This window comes from Lissotriton vulgaris, chromosome 1_1 (genome assembly GCF_964263255.1).
Source record: "Lissotriton vulgaris chromosome 1_1, aLisVul1.2, whole genome shotgun sequence".
Taxonomy (NCBI): Eukaryota; Metazoa; Chordata; class Amphibia; order Caudata; family Salamandridae; genus Lissotriton; species Lissotriton vulgaris.
In genome coordinates this window covers 846,031,284-846,056,660 of record NC_141685.1, presented here as the reverse complement: position 1 = coordinate 846,056,660, position 25,377 = coordinate 846,031,284, and positions in this window count along the sequence as shown.

Sequence of the window (25,377 nt, the reverse complement as noted above, 5' to 3'; positions counted from 1 at the left end):
GCTTGACTCCAGTGGTGTGGAGTGCCTGGGACCCACGTCTGAGCATCCCCAGCGCACTTATGGCGGCAATTGCAAACAAAACAGGTGATGGACAGAATGTGGATCAATGTCACACATTCACCCCAGTTCTTAGCCATGTTATCCAATGGGAGGTGGATAACATGGCTAAGAGCATTAGCTCGGTAATGCATGAATATCTCGGACTTTTCAGCGATATTCATGCATTGCAGCCGATTTTTATCGCATTTGCGATAAACCTTGGTAATACCAAGGTTTATCGCCGCAGCTCAGTGGTAAATTTTTGTCTCTAACCAAGCAATAGCGATAATTATCGCTATTGCTTGGTAATATGCCCCTGAGTTTTGAATATCGACCTACAGTACTATCGAGTTTCAAATATCATAGGGAAAGAATATCGAAATCAAGAATATCGACCTGAAGGTAAGAAATATAGTTTTAGTAAATGTCGAAGTTAGTAATATCGATAGCAAAAAAATCTAAGTTACTAATATCGATATTTATATTAGTGTTATGTATTTTATTATGTATTTTATTATGTATTTTGAATGTATGTGTTATATATTTTTTGTTAAGTATTGTACTGGTTTTTAAATATATGTATAACATTTTTAGAAGTTAATGTTTTTTAAGTAAAATATGTGTTTTAGTCCTGTAGCGGGTTGTGGGTTTATAGGGGAATACGGTGGGAAGTAATTTAATTAGTTAATTAATCATTTGTAGGAGTTATTAATTACTTTTAATTACATTTTGCATTTTAGTTCTGTAGCAGGTTGTGGGTTTATAGGGGAATAGGGTGGGAAGTAATTTAATTGTAATTAAGTAAATATTTTATTTATTTATTTGTATTTATAAATAAATAATTGTCATTTCATAATTAAAGCATTATTTATTTAAAAATGTCCTTTTAATTATAAGTATGTTATTTTTAACCCCTATGCTATCCAACACTTTCCTTACTGTTGCACTCACTCGAGTGGGAATAGTAATTTTTAACCCCTACGCTATCCAACACTTTCACTACTGTTGCACTCTCTGGAGTGGGTATAGTCATTTTTACCCTTACGATATCCCACACTTTCCCTACCGTTGCACTCACTGGAGTGGGAATAGTAATTTTAACCCCTACGCTATCCAACACTTTCCTTACTGTTGCACTGACTGGAGTGGGAATAGTAATTTTTACCCCTATGCTATCCAACACCTTCCCTACAGTTGCACTCATTGGAGTGGGAATAGTAATTTTAACACCTACGCTATCCAACATTTACCCTACAATTGCACTGTTTGGAGTTGAATAGTAATTTTATTCCCTCCACTATCTAATTTTTTTTGTATTATTTTAGCTAATGTAGTATTTTAAATTTTTAGCAAGTTAAAAAATGATTTAACATTTTTTAATTTGTTACATATATTTATCACATTTTTATTTATATTACTGTTTTATGTATATAGATGTATTATTAATTTATAAGATTTTTTAATAATATATAAGTTATTAAAATAATGATTAAAACATATGAATAAGTAAGTGTATATATCATATATATCTTATATTATATGTATGTATTAAACGTATTTATAAATTATATATATATAATTTATAATTTTTAAACATTTTAAACTATTTGTAACTATGTTTATTTTACTTATATGTATTATTTACTTTATTTTACATTATTTTTTTCTCAATATTTTTTTACTTAATACCATAATGTAGATAGGATGTCGATATTCTTGACTTCGATATTCTTGCTTTGATATTTCTGTATGTCGATATTTGGACCATCGATATTCTTTCAGTGATTCCCTCAAACGCACAATGAAGTTCTATTAGCATTGACCCTGGGCAAAGCACTACGTTACTGCTCACGTAGTTTGCGCTACTTCACACTACGCAAACTGCATGTAGCACAGTGCAAACACGCAAAGCATAGTGTAGCGTAGTGCAGTGGTCATTTTTTGCTTGCTCGCGGTCCTCAACGTCAAGTAGGCAACCGCGAGCAAGCAAAATGACATACCGGTGAGACTTTTCCTCGTTCGCGATCAACAACATCAAGTTGTTGATTGCGAGCGTGGAAAATAAACATCCCAGCGAGATTCTCAACGCAGGGAGGTCAGGTAAGCCGATGGACGCTGTGAAGCCATTACACTGGAGGAACTAGGTGGGGCCTTTCAGAATATGGTCAGAGGAAAATCTCTGAGACCCAATGGTCTCCTGGTTGAATACTTCCAGGCATATTCCATCTCTCTACTACCTGCACTTCTTGAAACTTTACAAGAGTCACGAAAAGTCTGTGAATTACTGGGTCATATGGGGGAAGCTCTTATAATGATGCTGCTCAAACCAGGCAAAGACCCCATTGACCCTGGACCTCACCCGCTGCTTAATGTCGGTGCCAAATTATTAGCGAAGGGACTAGCGCTATGGCTGTGCCGGGTGGCCACACACCTGGACTGTGAGGATCAATGTGGCATATGCCTGCACGAAGTACATAGATGAATCTGAGAAGACTATCTCACATGATGCATGAAACTCATACCACAGGCATGCAAGCTGAACTAATAGCCTTAGACATTGAGAAGGCATTCAACACCTTGTCCTGGATGTATCTCAGGGAGGTCTGGATGGGACTCGTTGAGGAATTCCTGATGTGGGTGCAACTCCTACATACAGAGCCAAGTGCAAGGGTGTGTACAGGGAGCGAAGTGTCCTATTCCTTCCATATTAAGAAGGGTATCCGACAGGGCTGCCCATTTTCACTTCTCCTGTTCGCATTCATTATGGAGCCACTGGGAATAAGCCTTAGAGCCAAACTACGAGATTGGGGCATAAGGGTGGAAGATGAGACACATGTTGTTTCTATGTATACCGATAATACTCTAATTGATACGATAAACCCTGGGAGCTCAGTGCCTCTTCTCTTACATCTGATGCCAGACTTTGGAACAGTATCAGGGTTCTGTGTTAATCGTCATAAGACGGTGCTGTTTTCCCTGACAGTATTGACTGATGTGAGCGCATCCAATCTCATGGATGTGGGTTTACCATGGAAAACCGAGAGTTTCCGTAATCTGGGTATGCAAATATCACGACCCCCGCCTATAGTCTGATCTTAACATGGGAATGGTGTTGGACAGGCGCACAGCCTCTGTTCAGATCTGGATCACGCTGCCACGGTCAGTAATGGGTATAGTGGTTCTCAGCAAAATTGTCCTCTTACCCCACTGCCTTTATGTTTATGTTTATGTGTTCTGTGTGCTGTCATCCACACTGTTTTGACAGATTGATGGGTTATTCATGACCCTGGTATAGGCAAGGAAAAGGTGTAGGGTCCTCCTTGAGATCCTGAAACTGGATCCTAGCCAGGCCAGACTTGGTCTCCTGAACCTCAACCTATACTATGTAGCAGGACTGTTGCAGTATGCTGCTCTATAGTGTGAAGACGGTCCTAACTGGGAGAAGACATTACTATATGACTCGATCGTACTGGCTGAGCTTCCCAAGCTACTCATGCGCAGACTCGGACACCCGGCGGGGACTCCTTTTATTGTCAAACAAATGGCTCAGGGATGGGAAAAAGCTGTCATGCAAGTTCTAAGACAAGAACCTCGTGCCAGGCTTCTCCAAATTTGGTCGAAGCACCCCTTCCTGCATATCTGTGATTCCATGGATGGATTAAGTGGATGGTTGCCAGAGGGTGGAAGACCTATTTCTAAACTTCACCTTTATGTCTGTAGAGCAGGTTGAAACTCACTATGACATAGACTGGGGACAAATTTTGCAGTTCCCCAGCATATCTCACACGACCCTCTAGATCTGGGCGACATTCCCAAATGAGCCTGGAGAGTCCCAGGTCCTGCAGGTGATCCTAGATTCTGGCTCATCTAAAGTTATAATCACAAGGTTAAATGCTGCCCTCAATAGCGACAGGCAGACAAATGTTGCTACCAGGCGCGCCACATAGATTGGGGAGCTGGAGACCCCCCTCATGGATGGAGAATGGAACAGGGCCCTGACACAAGTCTGTGACATAGCTAACAATGGCTGATTCAAACTGGTAAATTTTTCTTACATAGATAGAGCTTACCTGATGCCACAGCACCTACATAGGATCTATCTGATGTGCCTGGAAGGCTGCACTCGGTGTGTGGCGCTCCCGGCACATTTTGGACATGTTGCATGGGATTGCATAGAGATACAGGGGTTCTGGTGTGAGGTAATACAGGAGGTGCATAGGGCAACACAGGTGACTGCACGGCTAGCGGCCCGACACTGCCTGCTGTGGTATTGTGGGACCTGGTCCCACATGCTGCTATAGAAAAGACACAGACACAGTGGCTATGGATACTCAACTGGCCACGAGCAACTTGCACCCGGGCCTTTTTATTGACAGGCTCATGTCACTTGTGATGCCTGTGAGGGATGCATGTGGGGGTGCAAGTGTGTCCAGTGGCTACCAACTCTCTGTCTGTCGAGACACTAGAACGTGTCTCGCAGGACACAACCCCTGCTGGGACTGCTGCCTCCATCCAAGAAGAGTTAAAATAATGCGGTACAGATTTGCAAAGTTGGAACTAGTGCTGACGAGGTAGCACATAGCCATACATTGGGCTAACCCAACCCTCCTACTGTATCTTAATGACTCGCCGACTTTTTGGAATGCTCAGCAGTGGAGGAATGTATGCTTTGGAAGGTCCACACTAATAACAAAGCAGAGCGTGATCATAAGTTGTGGGAGAACATGTTGGGCAGATTGGGTAATTAGGGCACAGACCTGGTTTAAGGCTCAGAATCTGATGAACCAGCGGGGAACGATGGAGATCCCTCTGTATTGTCCAGGAATGTGACTGAGCTGGTTGAGCCAGGCAACCACCCCGCCCTCCACCCAAACTCTCCAGCTCCCTCCACCACCAGTGGGTCCCCTTAAGAGTTATAGACGATTGCCCTTGCACAGTAATTCATCAACGACACTGGAGTGAAATTGTGTCTGCCTTATGTTGATCTGAGCTTCTTGTTCCCTAGCCTCCACCAGGGACCCCAAACCCCACTCCTATTTTTAGTGCCTTTCATACTATTGTTAAGATGATACATGATAACAAACCGCTGCCCTGTTTTTGTGTTGTGCATAGTGTGTTGAAAAATCGATAAAGAGAATGTGAAAAAAAAGAAATCAACATTCTTCATGTCGACCCCTATATTTGCCAGTATTGACTCAGTGACTACGATGGAAATGGACAGGTGAAATGTTGCACCACCAGACCACACCCCAGCTGGTGTTGCATGCTCCACCAATTGTTGCTGGGGCCGGCCGTCACATTAGCACCAAGTGCCTCCTTTGGATAAGAAATCAAAATGTGGAAATACGTCCTGGGAGTCTGCAGGTATCTCATAGGTCATCAGGCATCTTTCTTTTTCAATCCAAACTTCCTCTGAAAGTGTGTGTCTTCGAATCCGGCTTTGGAGCTGCCAGTGACAACCAGGGTCCATAAAGCAAACAGGGTGTACTGCCCTGGGGTGGCATAAGAGCTCTGCAAGTTGGCACTCCTGCCTCAAGTCAACATTTTGCAATAGGTGACATAGATCCACTGGGGTTAACATGCCACTAAAGTACAGTGGTTCCCTACTTCTCTACTGCCTGCCAACAGAGCCGTGCTTACTTCAGGCAAGATAATGTAGCAACCCTAAGGCATTACCTGGTGATAGTGCCAAAGTACTATAAGGGGCCCAAACCTGTGAATTGTTCAGTGTATGGGTAGCACCCCAACAGACAAAATGTTACTTTGCTTGGAACACTTAAAGTTCTCTCACCATTGCTCCTTCTTATGATGGGGTCCAATACATCATTCCTATTCCTTTTAGAAGTAGCCAAGCAATGCAATTCATTTTTTCAACCAAGATCCCAAATGAATTCCAACTAACCACCAGTTCTGGTTTGACTTACACCTTGTCTTTGCACGGTTAGGTAGGGCTTCATTTAAGAACACTATTTGATGTTGACTGGGTCCCAGGAATATGCTCACATTCAATGACAGGCATAGCACATCTTAATATATATTAAGGTTATCCACAATATTAAATTGATTAAATATCTTTTCTCAAATTCTTGAGAGTAACTCTTAGTGTTACTGTAAGGCTGGCTCACAGCAGCTGCAAACAAAACTCCCTTTACTGCACACTTTAAGAAATGCTGTCACACTTCCGCAGTCTTTTGTGTTCCAACTGATTGAAGACTTCCTGGCCATCACATGCAAAGAATGGGGATGTAGGGGGGTTTTCTCTCTTCTCTGGAGATGTATATCTAAGTTCATCTTGTAAACATACCTTTCCTAACTCTCTTTAGTTCTGACATCCATCAAGAAAATTATATGAGTTTCCCATTCAAGCAAGTTAAATACAATAAAACAATGAATTTGTTTTGCAGTAGGGAATTTACCGAAATACACTGACAAAGTGAAAAGTTGCTCTATGTAATATGCATAAACCGCGCATAATCCGTAGCAATAATAACTTGTTAATTATGTTCGGGATAAAGTACCACTTGCTGTACAGTACTTTATAATATAATGGAACTCTAAGGCGACTTCAAAATCCTCATTAATGTAAAGTTAGGGTGTGTTTTATTCCTTAGAATATTTGTGCCTTTCCATCTAGAATGGCTATTTTACTCTACCTCGCAATAATTATTCATAGCTAACGTCTGCCATTTCTTGGCACTCTAAACAGCGAGTGTGCCATGGGGCCTGGTGAATGCAAAGACCGCTGGCCCCTTAAGCCAGGTTGGAGAATGAAATACAGCAAAAATCAGGACGCAATGAGCCCATCAGACAGACCCTTGAGTCCAGTGCAACCGTATTCGGTGCAAAGGCAACTTCACCTGCAGCACCATACTGTTGAAAGCTGTACCGCTTACTGTTTCTGCCTAGCACTCTTTTTTGAAGTCTGGCCTAAAGCAGGCCTGGGCGTAGTTTGGGGAGTTTTGCTACTAGGAACTCCGCGAAGTTAAAAAAAAACTCCACGAAGTTCCACGAGTGGCGGTGTGCAGTGAGAACTGCAGTTTGTGCTGGTATTCCTGCCGCTCAGGTGGAAATTCTACCCGAGCAGCAGTTCGCACTAGCAAACTTACCGTTCTCGATTGCAAACTTACCGTTCACAGTTGCGAGCGTTGAAAAAACCTCCCCTGCACATCGCGAAGCGGAGTTTTCTCCACTCTGCGAGCTCCGCGGAGTGCAGAAACTCCACAAACTCAGTGAGCAGAGCGAAGTTCAACGCCCAGGCTTAGCCTAAAGACTATCTTTGGTGCTCTGCCAGTCCCTTGTTTTGAATAAAAAAATTATAATAACGAAAATAGGACCGTCTATATATCACGCATACAGGGGCTTTCGGACTGTCCTCCTTATCAATTGGTCTGTTTAATTGTCATTCACGTTTTGCTGCCACCCACCACAACATTGTTGTCAGCCTACTTCAGCCTCTTCCAATCTTCACTGTGAAGAGTGGCCTTTTGACTTTGGTCCAGAGAACATCTACTTAAAATGTCGTCCACTTTAGTACCTGTCCCACTGGAGAAATCCTTGCTTTCATTTCTGTTTTTATTTAATATTTATTTACATTTAATTTGTGATGGGTTACCTTTTGCTTTTTTTGCAAACAAATGCACGGCACTTTTAGACAGCTGTATTTTTAATTTAAATGTCTTTCAAACTTTTAATGTCTACTGCATGTTTATAAAAGATAGAAAAAAACCTTACAGGTTTTCCTCAGCCAGGTCTATTGGCTTTGCCTAAGCTTGTTTTTCACTTTCAGGGACCCCACTGCTTTTGTTTTTTATGCATACCAATGCACCTTGCGGGCCGCATCTCATAGTCAGGTTTTCTACACTGGAAATAAGGAAAGTTGGTATGGGGAACTGAAAGCACCGTTCCTGCATTCTAGAAGGATTAAAAGAACTGTTTTACACTAATGCCAGGGCAAAGAAACAGTGGCAGAGCTGTGTCACTCCATATCTCCTCACGAGGTGAAAGCAACCTTCGGGAAAGATGGCTGCACTGTGACGTCAATAGTCATTTTCTTATTACAGGTCCGTTTTGATGCCTGAAAGCCCTCGTAATCGGAAAATAAATCACCAGGCTTTATAAAGAGATTACAATCCCCCACAAACTATATAGTGCTTCATACTACTCTTCTGTCATTCTAAGCACTATAAATCGCAGTTATTAGTCAGTTAAATGGTACTTAATTCAAGGACTGCATGATGATAATGTAGTTACCCCTTCAAGATTCAAACCCGTGGCCTGTGGGTCGAAGCTGAAGTCGGTTTTTAGTGCTTAGTGCAGCGAGCTCTCTTACAGACATGCAGTGATCTCAATAAATGGGAACATTAAAATATCATTAAATGATCTTGGTAACTAATTCTTAAAAAACAAAATTAGATTAGCCTCTAGGAATAGTACTTGCAACCACCTGCTCTACAGTTGCTTGCTTCCCCTGAAGACTGTATTATGTGATTATTAGGAGTCGGAATATGAGGTGTGTGAAACTCCAAGGAGTATATTGACAAGAAAGTGTGATAACTACCCTAAGAGTAGCGTAATGCAACTTTCAACAGCCTATCGTGGGAAAATAATCCTGTGTCAACGTGGAATTCACAACACGGCAATAGCGAGCGATATTCTGCCGAAACCGCTGTCAATATCCACGATACAACCACCTTGATGGAGACAAAAGCACAACCCACAAAACCAAAAAACCTGCGATTGGCCAAAGCGCGATGAGAAACCAGCAATAAGTAGAGCCGGGCCTGCAACACACACCTGGCAGGCAGGAAAAATCACCATAAAAGTAGAAAAAACTACCAAACACAAACTGACCAACACCCAAGCACCATGGAGGCAGCCAGAGCGGGCACAGAGGATGAGCGCAACCCCACAAACACCCCAGACGACCAGCCTGGGACCTCAGGGACAGGGAGGGGCAATGACAGGAAAAAGAGGAAGATGAAGTTCAGTCAGCAGGCGAACAGGATCATTGTCACGGAGGTGATGGAAAACCATCAACAACTGTTCGTCACCTCCAATGTGTCATTGGGCACCAAAAACGTGATATGGCGGGACAGCGTGGACAAGGAGAATGCCGTCGGGGAGCACAAGAGGACAATGGACGAATTTAGGAGGCAATTGAATGACATCAAGGGGCGGACTAAGGAGAAACTGTCCGCCAACTGGAAGGCAGCAATACAGACTTGAGGTGGGGGCCCAGCGCCACAGCTCGAGCTGTATGACATGGAGGAGCTGGTGTCGACAGTCATCAGTGTGGAGACTGTGGCCGGGGTCGGGGGATCGGACACTGCTCGACAGGACACAACACAACCGCAACAGGGTGAGTGACCACCAGGTCCTGGGGGGAGTGGTGGAGATGGGCACAATGGTACACATGCGCAATCAAGCAGAGCACAGTGCACACCCACAATGACTCTGGGTGCTCACCCAGATCTACAGACTGTCACAATGTACAATGCCATGCTGTCTGAATGTCAACATGTACCAAGTGGCTACATACATTTGGACACATCGTAATACACAATCTCCCCGTCCCAGCCCCTCTTCACTGATGACGAGGAGGACAACACCAGTATCGACATCCAAGACATCAGGGACCTCATCTGCAACTCACCTCCAGGATCAGGGCAGGCCCTCTGCATTGAGGAGACCCCACCCACTACCCAAAGCACCCAGCACGAGGCACCCACAGCCCGGCACCCCCCCAAGACCCCCAGGAACAACACATGGCCTTCCAACTCCATGTGCTGCAGTGCCAGAGTGAGACCGCAGGTGCGGTTGGGCTTCGGCAACATGGCAACCAAACTTGACACCATCCTTGGGTGTGTAGCCCTGCTACATGGTCTCCAGCGAGCCCTGACTGACATCACTGGAGTCATGACGCGGAGAGAAGAACACCTGTCCTCTCAGAATGGCTCCAGCGATACCAGCCGGAAGCTGGCACACATGTGGAGGCTCATGGAGGACATGGTGCAGCTGGAGGAGGAAAGGATGGCAGCCACCGATGAACATCAGCAGAATGTAGCTGGGATCTACCATGCCCTGCAGATCCTCATCATGGCATTGCTGCCACAAGGCGTGGCAAAGTTCAATGCTGCTGCCCCCACACCATCCTCATCTCCGCCCCCTGGTGTGGCCATGCCTTCCTGTGCGGCAGGCCTAATCACTCCGGCACCTGAGGTGTTGGTACAACACAGTGTAGCAGATGGACCACCTCTGGCACCTGAGGTGTCAGTGCCTCCCTGTGCCACAGCCGGTACAGCAACACCCCCAGGTGGGGCAGGGCACATATCCGGGGACGAGGACATGGATGGGCTTGTGATCAGAAGGGCTAAGTAGCATTAATTTCCGCCAACTGGCCTATTTCTGGTTGGTCCCGCACATGGCCTCTTGAACTTCCACTGATCCCTAATTCACTCAGATGCACTCACCTAGGACAGCATCATGTACCGGCACATCCTGTTTGATGACCAATGATACGGCGACCAGACAGCGGACAGGACCCCTCCTCTTCCGCAGTATTTGTCTTCCATGGATGGACTCTGGCTGGCCCTTCATGGGCCCGCATAGTTTGGTGTATTCAGCAGTGCCCTGTACCGCTCCAGTTGTGGAAAAGCACTGGATGTGCAATAAACATCCAGTGACGCACTGCTGTGTCATGTCATTCCTCATTCATGTATGTATGTGTGGATGCATGTAGGGACAGTGATTTCCCTTGCGTCAATGATGCACATCCTGTGGGATGGCACTCAAAGTGCAAAATGGCAATTTGTGTCACGGGTCCCATGGACACCACAACAGGGACACATGCATTAGCCATTTTCTTGTCCGGACATGGACTGAACCACGCCCAGTGCCCACAAATCATATTTGCAAGCCCTGCCCCATTTTGGCATACAGCAGGCCAGACCACTCCGCTCACGCTCCTGGGGGTGCTGCTGAGCGGACGTGCAGCCTGCGATGATGGGCCGTCCTGGCGGTCCGGACTGCCCAGGATTTGTGTGCCTTGCTGAACTGCAGTGTAAGCCTTGCCAGTATCCTGCACGGGCCTAGCACAATGTTGCCCCGCTTCCGGGGTCACAGAGTTAGTGCCACCCATTGGGGTGAGCGACTGTGCAGGCTGCTATGTGTCCGGGTGCCCTGGTTCATACCATGCCATGGTGTAATATAGTTCAGCCCCAGACATGTTGGTGGCCAGCGCAACGTAGATGCATGGTGCGGATGGTGCTATGTCTGCTGGCCCTGGCCTCGTGGCTTGCAGTGGCACATGGCAGGACCTGCAGTCTACATGCCGGTGGTGGAAGGTGAGCAGTGTTTGCCTGGGCGTGCATTGGCGGGCATGCTCTGATGGGCGGCGGGAGGGGCTGGGATACCTCTGCCTGGGTGTGCATAAGCGCGCGGCAATGTTGTCTTGTGCATGTGTGTGTGTACTGTGCCAGTCATGTCTCTGGACTCTGTTTCAGATGACGGCTCTGTCTCAGATGTGGGGCATGGTGCGCTGCTATACCTACCAGCAAGTGGTTGGAGACACACCGGTGGCAGCAGGTGAGCTGTGTGGCCTGGGTGAGCAGGGTCAGCTTTCTCTCTCTCACCCTCTCTTCCTCTCTTTCTCTCCCCCCTCTCTTCTTCTCTCTCTCCCTCTCTTCTCTCTCTCTCTCTACCTTCTCTCTCTCTCTCTCCTCCTCTCTTCTTCTCTCTCTCTCCTTCGCTCGCCCTCTATCCTTTGATGTGCGCAGGACACTCCTTCTCATCATGTTTTTTGTCTTGCAGGCTGTGACCTAGGGAATGTGTTGAGGGGAGCCGTCATGTGTCTTAGTTTGATTTCTGTGTTGTTTCAATAAAGTTTAATTGTAAAAATTACTATTCCCACTCCAGAGAGTGCAATAGTAGGGAAAGCGTTGGATAGCGTAGGGGTACAAATTAATATTCCCACTCCAGAGAGTGCAACAGTAGAGAAAGGGTTGGATAGCGTAGGGGTAAAAAATCACTATCCCCACTCCAGAGAGTGCAACAGTAGAGAAAGGGTTGGATAGCGTAGGGGTAAAAATTACTATTCCCACTCCAAAGAGTGCAACAGTAGGGAAAGCGTTGGATAACGTAGGGGTAAAAATTACTATTCCCACTCCAGAGAGTGCAACAGTAGGGAAAGCGTTGGATAGCGTAGGGGTAAAAATTACTATTCCCACTCCAGAGAGTGCAACAGTAAGGAAAGCGATGGATAGCGTAGGGCTAAAAATTACTATTCCCACTCCAGAGAGTGCAACAGTATGGAAAGCGTTGGATAGCGTAGGGGTAAAAACTACTATTCCCACTCCAGAGAGTGAAACAGTAGGGAAAGCGTTGGATAGCGTAGGGGAAAACATTACTATTCCCACTCCAAAGAGTGCAACAGTAGGGAAAGCGTTGGATAGCGTAGGGGTAAAAATGTCTATTTCCACTCCAGAGAGTGCAACAGTAGGGAAAGGGTTGGGTAGCGTAGGGGTAAAAATTACTATTCCCACTCCAGAGAGAGCAACAGTAGGGAAAGCATTGGATAGCTTAGGGGTAAAAATTACTATTCCCACTCCAGAGAGTGCAACAGTAGGGAAAGCGTTAGATAGCGTAGGGATAAAAATTACTATTCCCACTCCAGTGAGTGCAACAGTAGGGAAAGTAGATACTTCATATATTATTTAAAAATATATATATATTAATATCTATAAAAAAATTAATTAAAAGTAATTACCAATTTAATATAATATAATAATTAATTAATTACAAATAGTAATTTAATTTAATCATTACAATTAGTTATCTATTAATACTAATAATTACAAATTAAGAATTAATTAAAGTTACTTACAATTAAAATCTAATAAATACCCCCAACAAATTAACATATGTAATTAGTTATAATTAAATTACTTCCCACCCTATTCCCCTATATTCCCACAGCCCACTACAGAAAATAAATTAGTAAACTTAACATATTATCAATTAATCAATTTAATAAAATTAATTCTCAATTAAAATGTAATTAATTACCAAATAACAATGATTTAACGATTAATTATAAATAAATAACACTACATAAATTAACTTATTTAAATAATTATAATTAAATTACTTCCCACCCTACTCCCCTATAAACCCACAACCTGGTACAGAAATTAAATTAGTTACATTAACATAATTATCAATTAATCAATTAAATAAAATTAATTGGTAAATAAAATGTAATTAATTGCAAAATAAAAATTAATTAACAATTAATTATAAACAAATACCAATGAATAAATTTACATATTTAATTAATTATAAATAAATTACTTCCCATCCTATTCCCCTTTAAACCCACAACCCGCTACAGAATTAAATTACGCAAAATTTAAATAACATTAAATTCATTAATTAAATTACATTATAACATAAATAAACACTTTTAATACATAAAATACACTCTAAAAAATTTAATATTATTAAATGTTCGATATTTTTATTAACCTATATTATGTACTTCGACATTTTGACTATCTATATTTTAAAATTCGATAATACATTACTTACCTTCAAAACGATATTTTTGATGTCTATATTCTGTCCATTCAATATTCTGTCCAGCCTATATTTTGTACTCCATATTATGTCCATTCGATATTTTGTAGTCGATATTTTGTCTGTTTACTGTTTAGGTGTAGCTGATGTGGCATGTCTTTGCCTGGGTGGGCCCAGGATAGGGTCCTGGGTGTGGTGGCGGTGGGTGTTGTGGCTCTCTTGGGTGTCTGGTGGGCATATTCAGTTGCTCTATGGCATCTGTTGCCCTTCCGATGACACCCTGGGCTGGACTCCCTAAAGTGGTGCAGGCTGCCGTCTGACTTTACACCAGGTCAGAGCAGGTGTAAATTTCCTGCTACTAACGCACCTTATCGCATTTTTTGTGTTCTTATCGCCGATCTGTCTGGTCATTGTGAATGTTGAAGTATGGTGTTGTTGCAGGTTTTTGCACGGGAACGCCTACTCTGCATCTCATTAGCGATAGTTGTGGGGGTCCTCTGTGGAGATGTTTTTTGCGGCTGCTATCGTGGGAAAGCTGGTGCTGTGGGCTGTTAGCACCTGCTTGTGAATGGTGGGTAAATTTTTCATGACTTTGGCTGCGATAAAGGAGAGGAGTTAATTTGGCGATAGCTCTTTGTGAATATGCCCCCAAATTTCAATTCAAGGTTTTGTGGAGTTGACAATATTATCAACCCTATGAAGTAATAAATAAAGTCAGTTTTGCAATATCATACCTGTGGGGGAAATGTGTTGCAAATAAATCTTTGTGGACTATATTTGTCAAAAGAAATTCAAAAAACGTCCCCAGGAAAATCTGAGTTTTTAGCTTGCTCTCCCCTCACCCACAAAAAATCACTTCTGCAGGATTTACTGTTTTTGAAGCCTCGTCTACCTCTGGTTCTTGGAAGGGCTCAGGCTACTCTCAGTGGTGTTGTATTCCCGTAATAACAGGAGCCAAATAAATGGGCAAAGTTTTTTCTAGATAATCAAACTGCTTGCAAAACATAATTTTCCTACCTGCGAAGGAAAATAAAAAGAGATGTATTGAAGGCAATGAAGTAGCCCTGGGCCAATACTGGAAGGTATAGGCCTTCTGCTCCAGCAGCATAATTTTTGTTTTTTATGTTTCTCCTTGTATTTTCTAGAATATCTACTACCATTGAGTGGAATGTTCTAGTGCTTCAGACTGCATTGGTTGTTATAGGCCCCTTCCTTCTTATAGGCCCTCATCTGCAACTTGTCTCTATGACTCAGGTTCATGGCCTTAAACAACCCTCATAAGTGGGCTTTAAGGCTATATTAATAGTGCACATCTGATTAAATATTAAATGCTGCAGAAATAAATATTTACAATATGGCCTATTTTTGGGACTCATTGTGTTTTCTTTGTGTAATTGGTTAATATGTCTCTTAAATAAGGGAATATTTTGCTGCCAAACTGCTATTACGATTAAAATACTGTGCAATTCTCAAATTCAAATATGCCTTTCAGGAAAGTCAGTGATAAACAAGCTTTAATTGGTGAGCTCTTGCATCTCTAGCTTTTCAAAAACTTCATTTATTAAAAACATCTTGGGGCAGATTTATGATGCCCTTGCGCCGCAATTGCGTCACTTTATTTGACGCAACTGTGGTGCAAACAATGCGCCCTATTTACAACGTGACGCATCTATGAGATGCGTCACGTTGTAAAGCCCTGCGCCATAAGGAGGCGTTCCTGCGCAGGGGGGGCGTTCCTGCGCAGGAACGCCTCCTGAAAGTGGCTGAGTGAAATCTATGAGATTTCACTCAGTCACTTTCAGGCCAATGCTGCGTTAAAACCCTGCGCCTGCTTGAAGCAGGCGTAGGTCTTGATGCAGCATTGTGTAGATGGGGCACCCCCAAGCCTTGCTGGAGCTGCGTCGCGCTTGCGACGCAACTCCAGCAATGCGCCACATTTCCGGCACAGATGCATCACGCATCTGTGCCATTTTTGCACCATGGTGCGCCGCATTATAAATGCGGCGCACCATGGGTGGCGGAGCTGTGGCGCACTGTGGCGCACTGTGGCGCACGTTAACTGGCGCATCCCTGGGGATGCGCCAGTTAACATAAATCTGCCCCCTTGTCATTTGTTTCAAAGTTCACATGACGTCATGTACTGTGGCATCATAGCTAGCAAAGGAGCATGTAATGTCAATCCCTCCACCAATGTGATTGCAAGCAACACGTCACCAATTTAGGTGCTTGTTTATTACAAAAGCACTCTCATGTAAACAGGGTTTGCCATCAGGGTTCATATTACAATTTGCAAGTCTAATTTCATATTGCGATTGTTGTTCCACCAGTGAAATCGATCTAAAAGAAAATTCGAGGTTCAGATTGTATCTATATGGAGTTGGAGTTGGAGTTGGAACCCGATGATGAAGCATGCCACTGCTAGAGAGGAAGAGGATTATATATAACAAAGGTTTTGCCTTTCCCCGCCTTTAGATTAGAGGGAGTTTAGGTCTTCCCTTGTTTTCCTTATTAGAATATTTTCATTAGGGAGGATACCACTTGAGTTTCAGTGTAAGGCCAACTCACCTTATGTGTTTTTTGAAAGAATGAAAATCAGGTCTGCAGACTCGCTTGTCCAAATATAGCCGTTTCTGTTGCAAGCTAGTGCATTTTTCAGTTCTTTAGAGTGAACTTTGAACTCTTACAGTATTGGGTGTGAGAACTGTGCCCCCAAATGAGCTCAACAGTGTATTTATGCAAGGCAGTTCACAAACTGATTCTTGTGGTTCGCAAACTGTTGCATAGTGTAATGATGGTCGGAGAAAAGGTTTTCAAGTTTTGCAAGTCTAGTCTTTGAAATTGACCTTTGTCATATACACAAGATTATCCCTTTAAAGCACATCATTTTATGATTGAAATATCTAAAAAACTTCTGAAAGACTTTAAACCAGGGCAAAAAGCATTCTGGTCTATTCTGATTTATCTAGTATGGAATAAAACTTTTCAGCAGTTTTTGGGGCAGATAACAGCAAACGTTCGTATTCATGTTAACATTGGAAATTGGTTCTTTATATTCACCCCAAATTCAAAAATCTACGTAATTATAGTATGTTAAATGTATTTATATGGCGTGACATTTACAGAAGTTTGACAGCAAGAACAAAAATTAACTGTCAGCCACTTATAATTTTTAAGGATGAACCTCAGGTGAATGAGACAATTTGCTGCCAAATTTGTGCAGATTAATGAAATAACGCTGAAGTTACTAGCAAATTAAAAAAATATATATTTCCTATTGGTGTGTCAATATGAACCCCCATATTAATATTTGCTCTCAACTACAGCAAAAAGTCCAGTACATATTTAAACTAAACTTGACTTGAGGACAGAGCTTGGAACAGATTTTGCACTTTTAGTGGATCATTGTGTGCTTGTTTTATTTTTTAGATATTTACAATTACATTACATTACATTTGTCAATTTGTCGGTCTGGCATGACAGCATAGGTATCTGCCAGAGCTTTTGTCACTGGTCTAAAATATGAATTTAATAAGCTTCCCAGGAGTAAATCTCTCCCACCACTGGGTAGTGGCTATTTTGTAAATGATTTTTCCTCCCTAGAATTGGGACTCAATTGCAATGCTTTTTGCACTGGCTTCAGCATGTGTCATGTGCTATATTGGTGCCTATACACACAGGTAAATGTACATGTGCGTATATCTACACATGCACATTTTCTCTTACACTTTGTAGTAACGATAGTTATTTTGTTAATTCACTATTTCTGATAGCCTTTCAAATTTCGGGGTGTAGCTTAATTTATGAGCGTTAAGTTACCTCTATTAACTTGGCACACATAGGCGTAGGTAGGTGTAGTTAGGTTGAGGCCTCCATCAAAGGGTCACAAATCTCCCTATGATAAAGTATAGGAAATTTGTAAAAAGGTTATTTTTTTTAATTCTTTCATTTTTTATTACATATAACTACAAAATAATATTTATTTTAAATTTAGAACAACGATTAAAAAATGCTGCACCACTATTAACGTAATTTTTAATTAAATATTTGGAATATATTGTAATAAATGACAATTATTTGTTTTTAAGATTTATTAAAATACCTATAATAAAATGCTTATGCTTATGAATTAGGCAATGCAATGAATTAAAATGTGTTTAATTATATTTTCCCAAAAATAAAAGACATTTAATTTTAAATGAAAAAATATAACAATAGAAATGTTAAACTAAAATATTATTTAATTTTTATTTGTGTATTATTGTCTAACATTAAATTAAAAGTGTATATATTTTTAAAAGTTAAGGATCTATTTTTAGCCCTTACCTCCACTGTTTACAATGTTGGGGTGTTGCTGTATTGGGGGTTGGCCCTTTTGTGCTGAACTTAATACAGGTCTGAACTGGAGTATATTTAGCAGTGTGTTGGTTCTTTTTTGCTGTAGTAACTATAGAGGTTCAGCTCTTGAGTAGCGGTGGCTTACTCTTTTGTTTGTGAGTGCATTTTCCTAACTAAAGCCCCTGCTTATTCCTCACTTAACTCCTCCCAGTTTGGAGCAAGTATTCCCCATATTCCAGCAACTGCTTGTATCCCGCCCATATTTACTATTAAAGGTCCGAATACGATGTTGGATGGACTGTTGTCCGTCTGACATCATTTGGGAACTGGAACCGAACAACCTCCTGTCGTCAGTTCCAGCCCAGCAAGTAGGATGCAGTCCTATACTTTGCAATGGGACCATGCATACATGCTCTCATTGTAAGGTGCAGAGGTGCCGTTCATCCCTGCACCCCGTGGCAGGCACCTTAAGGTGCCTTCCATCGGGTGCAGGGAAGTGCCCCCTAGGCCACCATTTGGTGGCCTTGCACCCTTGGGGGTCCTGCTGGGGGCCCCAAAGAGAGATTCCCAAAGCCTTTCTGTGTCGGAAAGGCCGGCACAGAGAGGCTGTAGAAATCTGCCATCATAATCCCTCGGCTGGAAAGAGCAGGTCGAGGAGTTACTGAAGGCTTTGTGAATGACAGATGGGCTCTCCGAGCCCGTCAGAGGCCATTCGGAAATCCGATTCGGATTCCCTTTCGACCAACGCCATCACAATGGGTCAGTCAGAAAGGAATCCGACCAGCCGATTACGATGCGGTCTGAAGGGCGCCGACTGACAGGCGGAGCCGTTTCAGCCTGCAAAATATTCGGGTCCTAAGTAGCAAACTTGCAAATATAAGGATCTCCCCATAAAAAAGACTGTAAAGGTGGAAAATTACCTACCTAGATTTGTAAATAACATTTTGCAGTACTTTAGTAGTACTATTGTAGAATTACTACAAAATGTAGTTTGTGAATAAACCCCACAGTTTTGAAATACCAATCATATGTTGTGCCACTACGAATTTGTCTGTTAGGTTTATTTCTATCATAAGTTAACCTACCTGAAGATTTTAGAGATGGGAATTTTTCTTTTCATGACCTTCCAGGGGCCTGGTTACAAGTGGTCCACTAAACTGTGATTCCTGCACAAACACTTTTTAGTGAAGGTAAAATAATTATAAATGGTGCCACACCCAGGAATTTCCAGGTGCGAGAAAACTTTGCACCTCCTTTAAATTTCAGCAGGTCATACCAACCAGAATTTAATAGGGGAAAAGGCTCTGGTATTTACTGGGATATGGTGATTTTGGTGTGATGAGCATCACAATATGCATTTTATTCCTCAAATAGTCAGAAATAGCAATCATCTTTGTAAATGATAAATTCTGAACACCTCTGTGTCGAATTTTATTGGTTACGATCAATATTGTACCTGACAAGGGCCTCTTGCATTCATGCCCCAAGTCTAGTAGCTTCTCTATGTGGATGTACCATCCCTGGTTTGGAGGATAAGCTGCTGACCTTCAAACATACAGACCTCATTTCTGGTCTCTGCATTTTCAGTTACACAATTTTGCAATTCTAGCCAAATCTTCTTGTTAGCTGTAATGTCAAATTATAAATATTCAAGAACCATCTATGCTGTACTGTCTCAATTAGGTGTGTTCCCCCCTCCCCATTACATCAGGGTTTCTGTATTCTTAATTAGAACTAGATCTGAAAAATGCTGTCTGTGAGTCGATTTGCTCTTCCTTATAGATGGGTCGATGCATAGGCCTCAAAAAGTTGTGGTGTTGCTGTTTAGATTCTTCTTTCTAAACATATGTATTAACATTTGCTATCAGAGGTGCTAAAAGTTGCTTCCTGTTTGTAATGTTAGAGCAGCCCTTTGTCCTAGCAATCCTTGTATTTTATTTAAAATATTATCTGATCTCTTTTAGCTTTCCGCAGGATAGGAAAATTATCTATCTAAAGCGTACATGTCGTTTGGGTTCTAATTTTCAATTTGTTTCCTAATAAATTGTATTTTAAATTTACAGTATTGTCTAAAATACCCTATCTAGTTCATTCTTTCATATTATGTATTTTCGAAATTGCAAATTCCTAACTTTACCCTCAAACAAACATTTTAGTTCAGTGCTTCCTTAAAGTCATGTGTGTTTTCAGGCATGTTCCCAAGAAATTTATTTATTGAGCTCTGACCGGTCAAGTAAAAGAAAACAAAAATCCACTTGTCGAATTTATACCAAGCAAGTGAACCCCAAAATTGATGACCGCCTTTTCTGTTCCACCTTTGTTTTTAAATGGGAGTGAAAATGTTGATTTTCTCACAGTAATGAACAAGTCATCTGTCCTATGTTTAGACAATAGTCTGCTTTTTTATTGCAGAAACACTCAAAGAGCATCTCTTTAAAATTCAAGAAATGACACGTGTCTCCAGAGGAGGGCTTGGGTTTTGTTTTTGGAGTCTCCCTTCTGAAGTCTGACTCCGTGTGTCTGACGGCTAATTATTCAACATGCTCTTCTAAGGACTAATGACACTCATTACATTTTAAAGAGAGTGCCTATCATTAGCTAGCCTTGGGCATGTGGCCTTACTTACAGAATCTGTCCATTCTGAAAGGCTGTTTTACTCGTTGGAAAACAACAAGATTATTTAAAATTCATAAAAAATAAGGTTATTCTCGCAATTAAAGGAGACAAACACAGAGCGTTCCATAAATCTTACATTTAACTTATGATTGTCACGTAGGAGACCCCTTAAACATCATACCAAGCAGCTCAATTTACAGCTGAAACTCTCTGACAGTTATCCACCTTTTATTTTTTAAATTCTCATTTGCATTTTCATGGCCCCAATTTGCATGTTCTTTGCTTTTCAACCATTCAGGTTGTCACTTTGGAGGCTCGAAAATGGCTTGTTCGAATTTTAAGAAAATCTACTAATTATTACTGATTAATGGAATGTCAACACCTGTAATACATACTTTACATTTTACCAATAAAAGGGTCACCCGATTATGTTTTATAGGCTTTTATTAGAATGTTTTTAAGTGCATGCAAAAAACCCAAGAGCATCAGAGCACTTTACATACCTAGGTGCAATAGTAATATAGAACAGCAAATAAAATATTTGAAACAATCAAGAATGATATATATTACGCAAGTTTCATAAAATGTCTATGCCATAACCGCATCCCGTTGTGCTCCATTAATGAATAATCATAGATGAATAGATCAGTATGTTGGGGATCCAAAGATTTTGGTACTATGGTAGAAACAGAAAGTGTACTAACTTGACATAATCGTTAGACATACTGGGAAGGGCAAGGCAGAATGTGCAGGTTGAGAAAAAAGTAATTAGATTCTGTTTGGCGGCAGGGAGAGAGGGAGTACTGCGAACAGTTAAAATGAGAGAGTTCCAAATCTTGGGCTCCATCCAGAGGATTGGTTTATGGTACTTTTTTGTTGAACACCGGCATTTCCAGCATTAGCGAGGCAGAGCTGTGAAGAACCTGGGAGTCACCAAAGATCTTTAATTTCTTTGCAAGATAGTGATAGTGGTTGGCATGGATTAGTTTGTTAACAATGCTTGCTATTTTGCAAGTGAATGTACCTTGAATGGGAAGCCATCTCAATGAATAAAGGACTGGTGTTATGTGATTGAGGCGTCCAGCTCCTGAGATTAGATGGGCAGCTGAACGCAGGGAAAGGCACGAGATGTGTTTTAGGAATGGCAGATGGGACAACATTTCCAAAAGTCAGTCTGGAGAGCACCTAGGTTGCCTTACTTCTTATATCTCTTGCTCCAGTAAGAAAGGTTTGATGCCTATGATTAGTCTAATTTGATAATCCCCATTCTCAGCAATAGTGTTGATATCTTGAAAAGATTGAGGCTGTTTACAACATTCAACCCAAAGTAATTTGGCATTTCTGGGGATCATCAGAGAACATCCTAGGCTACTGTGAGCATCAAGTCGTTTTTTGACAGGGAAGGAGAAAGTATGTTGTGAAATAAGGAGACATTTACTTTTATTGGGATTGAATTTGAGGAGGTGGTTGGTTATCCAGAATGCATTCTACTTAGGGTTCATGACAGTGATGCTATATCATTTGTGGAAGACATTTTGTTTTATAGTTGGGTATCATTGGCATGTGAAATGCAATTAATGCCAGAATCTTTTATTATGTTGCTTAAGGTTTATAGGTAAAGAATAGAACAGACAGAAACTAGTACAAGGCCTTGTGGGATGTTTTGATGGGCAGAAAAATGAATGCAATTTAGCACTGAAATGCTATAGAATTACCTTGCTCCAAACATAACCTGACACAAACATCCGCCATGCACAAACTTACACCAGAACACTTCATAGCAAGCATCTCATATCTACCAACACACCTCAAAGATTCCAGACAGCCAGTAGCACTAAAACTAGAATATATCTAATCATTGGTTAAATGGCAGGTTACTTTTCTAAGAAATTCATAAGCAGCAGGTCTTTTCCAACCCGGCACACCTCTCCAACACCAAAAACATACACCCACAGCTCATTTTACTAGACTCTGCCACCTGGCCAGAGACTGACCAGGACTTAGGGCCAGATGTAAGTACAACTTGTCACAAAACACTGGTCAAAATTTGCAGTTAGAATATTTGTGTGATAATTTGCAAAGCAACCTATGTACTCATGATTTACAAATTACGAGTTCACAGTAGGTCGCAATTTGACCTACCTCATAAAATGAAGTAGGTTGCAGATTTTGACCCACTAGTATTGTCTGTGATTGGTTTTAAATAAAGCGATTTCTTTCTTTAAACGCAACCCAGAAAATGGGATGCTTTTAAACAAAAAAAATGAAGAGTAATTTACATTTTTATGGGTAGGCAGTGCTCCATTGGAACACTGCCTACTCTTACATTCTTTTTTTCAACATTCAGAAAGGGGAAGTGGTGCTTTGGGGACAACTTCCTGTTTGTGAATGAGTTACCACCTTCTTTAAAGTGCCAGTAAAATATTAATGTTTTGTAACCTCATTCCATTCGCAAAACATTAAAACATACCACTATGATTCGGTATTTGGAAAGTACGCCCTAAAGACTCCCCTTTCCAAATACTGAATTGGTATTTGGTCGCAAACCAAAATTGCACTTTAGTAATTTGTTACAGAATCGCAAAGTGGGTTTGATACTTTAGAAAAAGGCTTTTTGCATTTGCAAACAACTAAATTTTCCAACTTGAGCCATTTCTGACTGTTAAAAGGTTTTGTACATCTTGCCCAAAGCACCCGAAACATATCATAACAGGGCAGTTCGAACTCCACTCTGTGATAGAAACTGCATAATTGTGTGGTTAGGCACTCCAAATATCTGACAGTGCCATATACTAAGATCAGAATTTACACTATACAAATTATAAATCCATAACATATATATTTCTTTATTATTTATGCATTCTTTATTCATCATCATCATAATACCTTTTTTCGGTAGATATGCCATAAACGTTTCCACATTCACAAGTTTGCTGCAGTATACAGTATATAAAAATACAAAAGTGAGCTGTTAGTGGATAATGACATAGCTTTTAAAAAATCTAATGTACAAATAGCTAAGATACATATAAACACCAATATTGCAATAAAAATTTCGACATATAAGTGCTTAGAGGACCAGGCGGCCAAAGAGTGTCCTAATTGAGCCATTTATCCCTGGTGCTCATTCGAGTCTCTTGAAATGACGTAACTCTATTGTCCACTACTGCTGAGGGAAGTATCCAGGTAAAACTTGTGTTAAACCCGTCGTAGTTCCCCCTGCCTCAGACCATAAAAAGTGCAAATGCATTCAATACAATAAGATTCTGTTAAAATCAGCTGCGCAAGATAAAACCAAAGAATAAAAGTTAAGATCACTAAACTCTATAAACCTCCACCTAAGGTACTCAATTAGCAATTGTACAGAAAAGATCTTCGATTAGCCCACATCTTGCCTAAAAACTTGGCAACTGTACATACTATCAGCAAGCTGGTATCAGATTTTAAGATGCGCAGTGCTACTTGATGGCAACGAGTACCAAGGCTTTTACAGAGAGAGGCTAACCATCTCGAACTTTTGGCACTATAGAATGGACATACGTATAGTATGTGGGCTATTGTCTTGGCAGCTAAAGGACAAGAACCCATTTGAGTGGGTAACCCAGGAGGCTGTAAGAGAATTCACCGGAATAGAGCTGAATCTGAATTGCATGTAGAGCTTTCTATTCAACTGAACTGTAATGGCATTCTTTATTAATAAGGGACTCATGCAAATTTAACTGCATTAGTAGATGGGTATCTTTATAGGTATGGGGTGGAAAGGAAAAGAATGGAGAAGCTTTAGCTGTGATGGTCGGAGAGAGATTGTGGGAGTTTATAGAAATGTCAGTACTAATCCTTGGAATGCAGCAGACAGTTCCAAAGGCTGGCAAAATGAACAGCAACTCTAGACAACCAAGTTGTTTTTTCAGAGACTTGGTCATAAAGAGGAGCTGGGAATTTGATATTCTCTGCATTCTGGTTAGGTACTCTCTGTTAAAGCGCTGAGGAGAGGTAGGAAGAACCTGAAATGTGGTAAGCAAGCACATTATGTGATTGTTTCAAGTGTATAGTTATATATATGTCTCAAGTGTAAAGTAATTTAACACAGTCTCCCACCCCATCCTCATCCACACCTGCACAACCTTAGAATCCAAGGACAAGAGCTCTGATGGATCTACTCCTTCCTGACTCCTTCCTGACCAAAAGGGCTCAGTCAGCCTGGCACCGTGCACCTCGGATGCCAGTGACCTCATCAGCAGAGTGCCGCAAGGTTCCTTCCTTAGTCCGACCCACATCAAAACGTACCTGATCCCTCTAGCCAGAATCATCCACTCTCATGATATCCACATCCTCTCCTACGCAGATGACATGGATCTCATTCTCTCTTTCACGGATAAGACGCCCACTACCCGGTTCAAAGCCTGCATGATTGAATTTACCCACTGGATGAAGACCAACTGTTTAAAGCTTAACAAAGACAAGACCAAAATCTTTAGAAAGAGCACATCACCGTTGGACTCCACCTGGTGGCCAACAGAAATAGGACTGCATCCAGTCCCATCACCCACGCCAAGATCTTGAGGATCTTCATCGACAGCAAGCTCGACATGACCACTCAAGTCAATGCCATCACCACCTTATGCTTCCATATACTGAAGATGCTGAGGAAGATTTTCCAATGGCTAGAATAAGCACCCAGCAAAGTACCACACCAACCATGGTCACAAGCAAGCTGAGCTACCGGGATACCCTCTATGATGGGATCAACAAAAAACTCACCAGAAAACTGCAGAATATTCAGAAATTGGTAGCCAGAAAGACTCTCAACCTCCC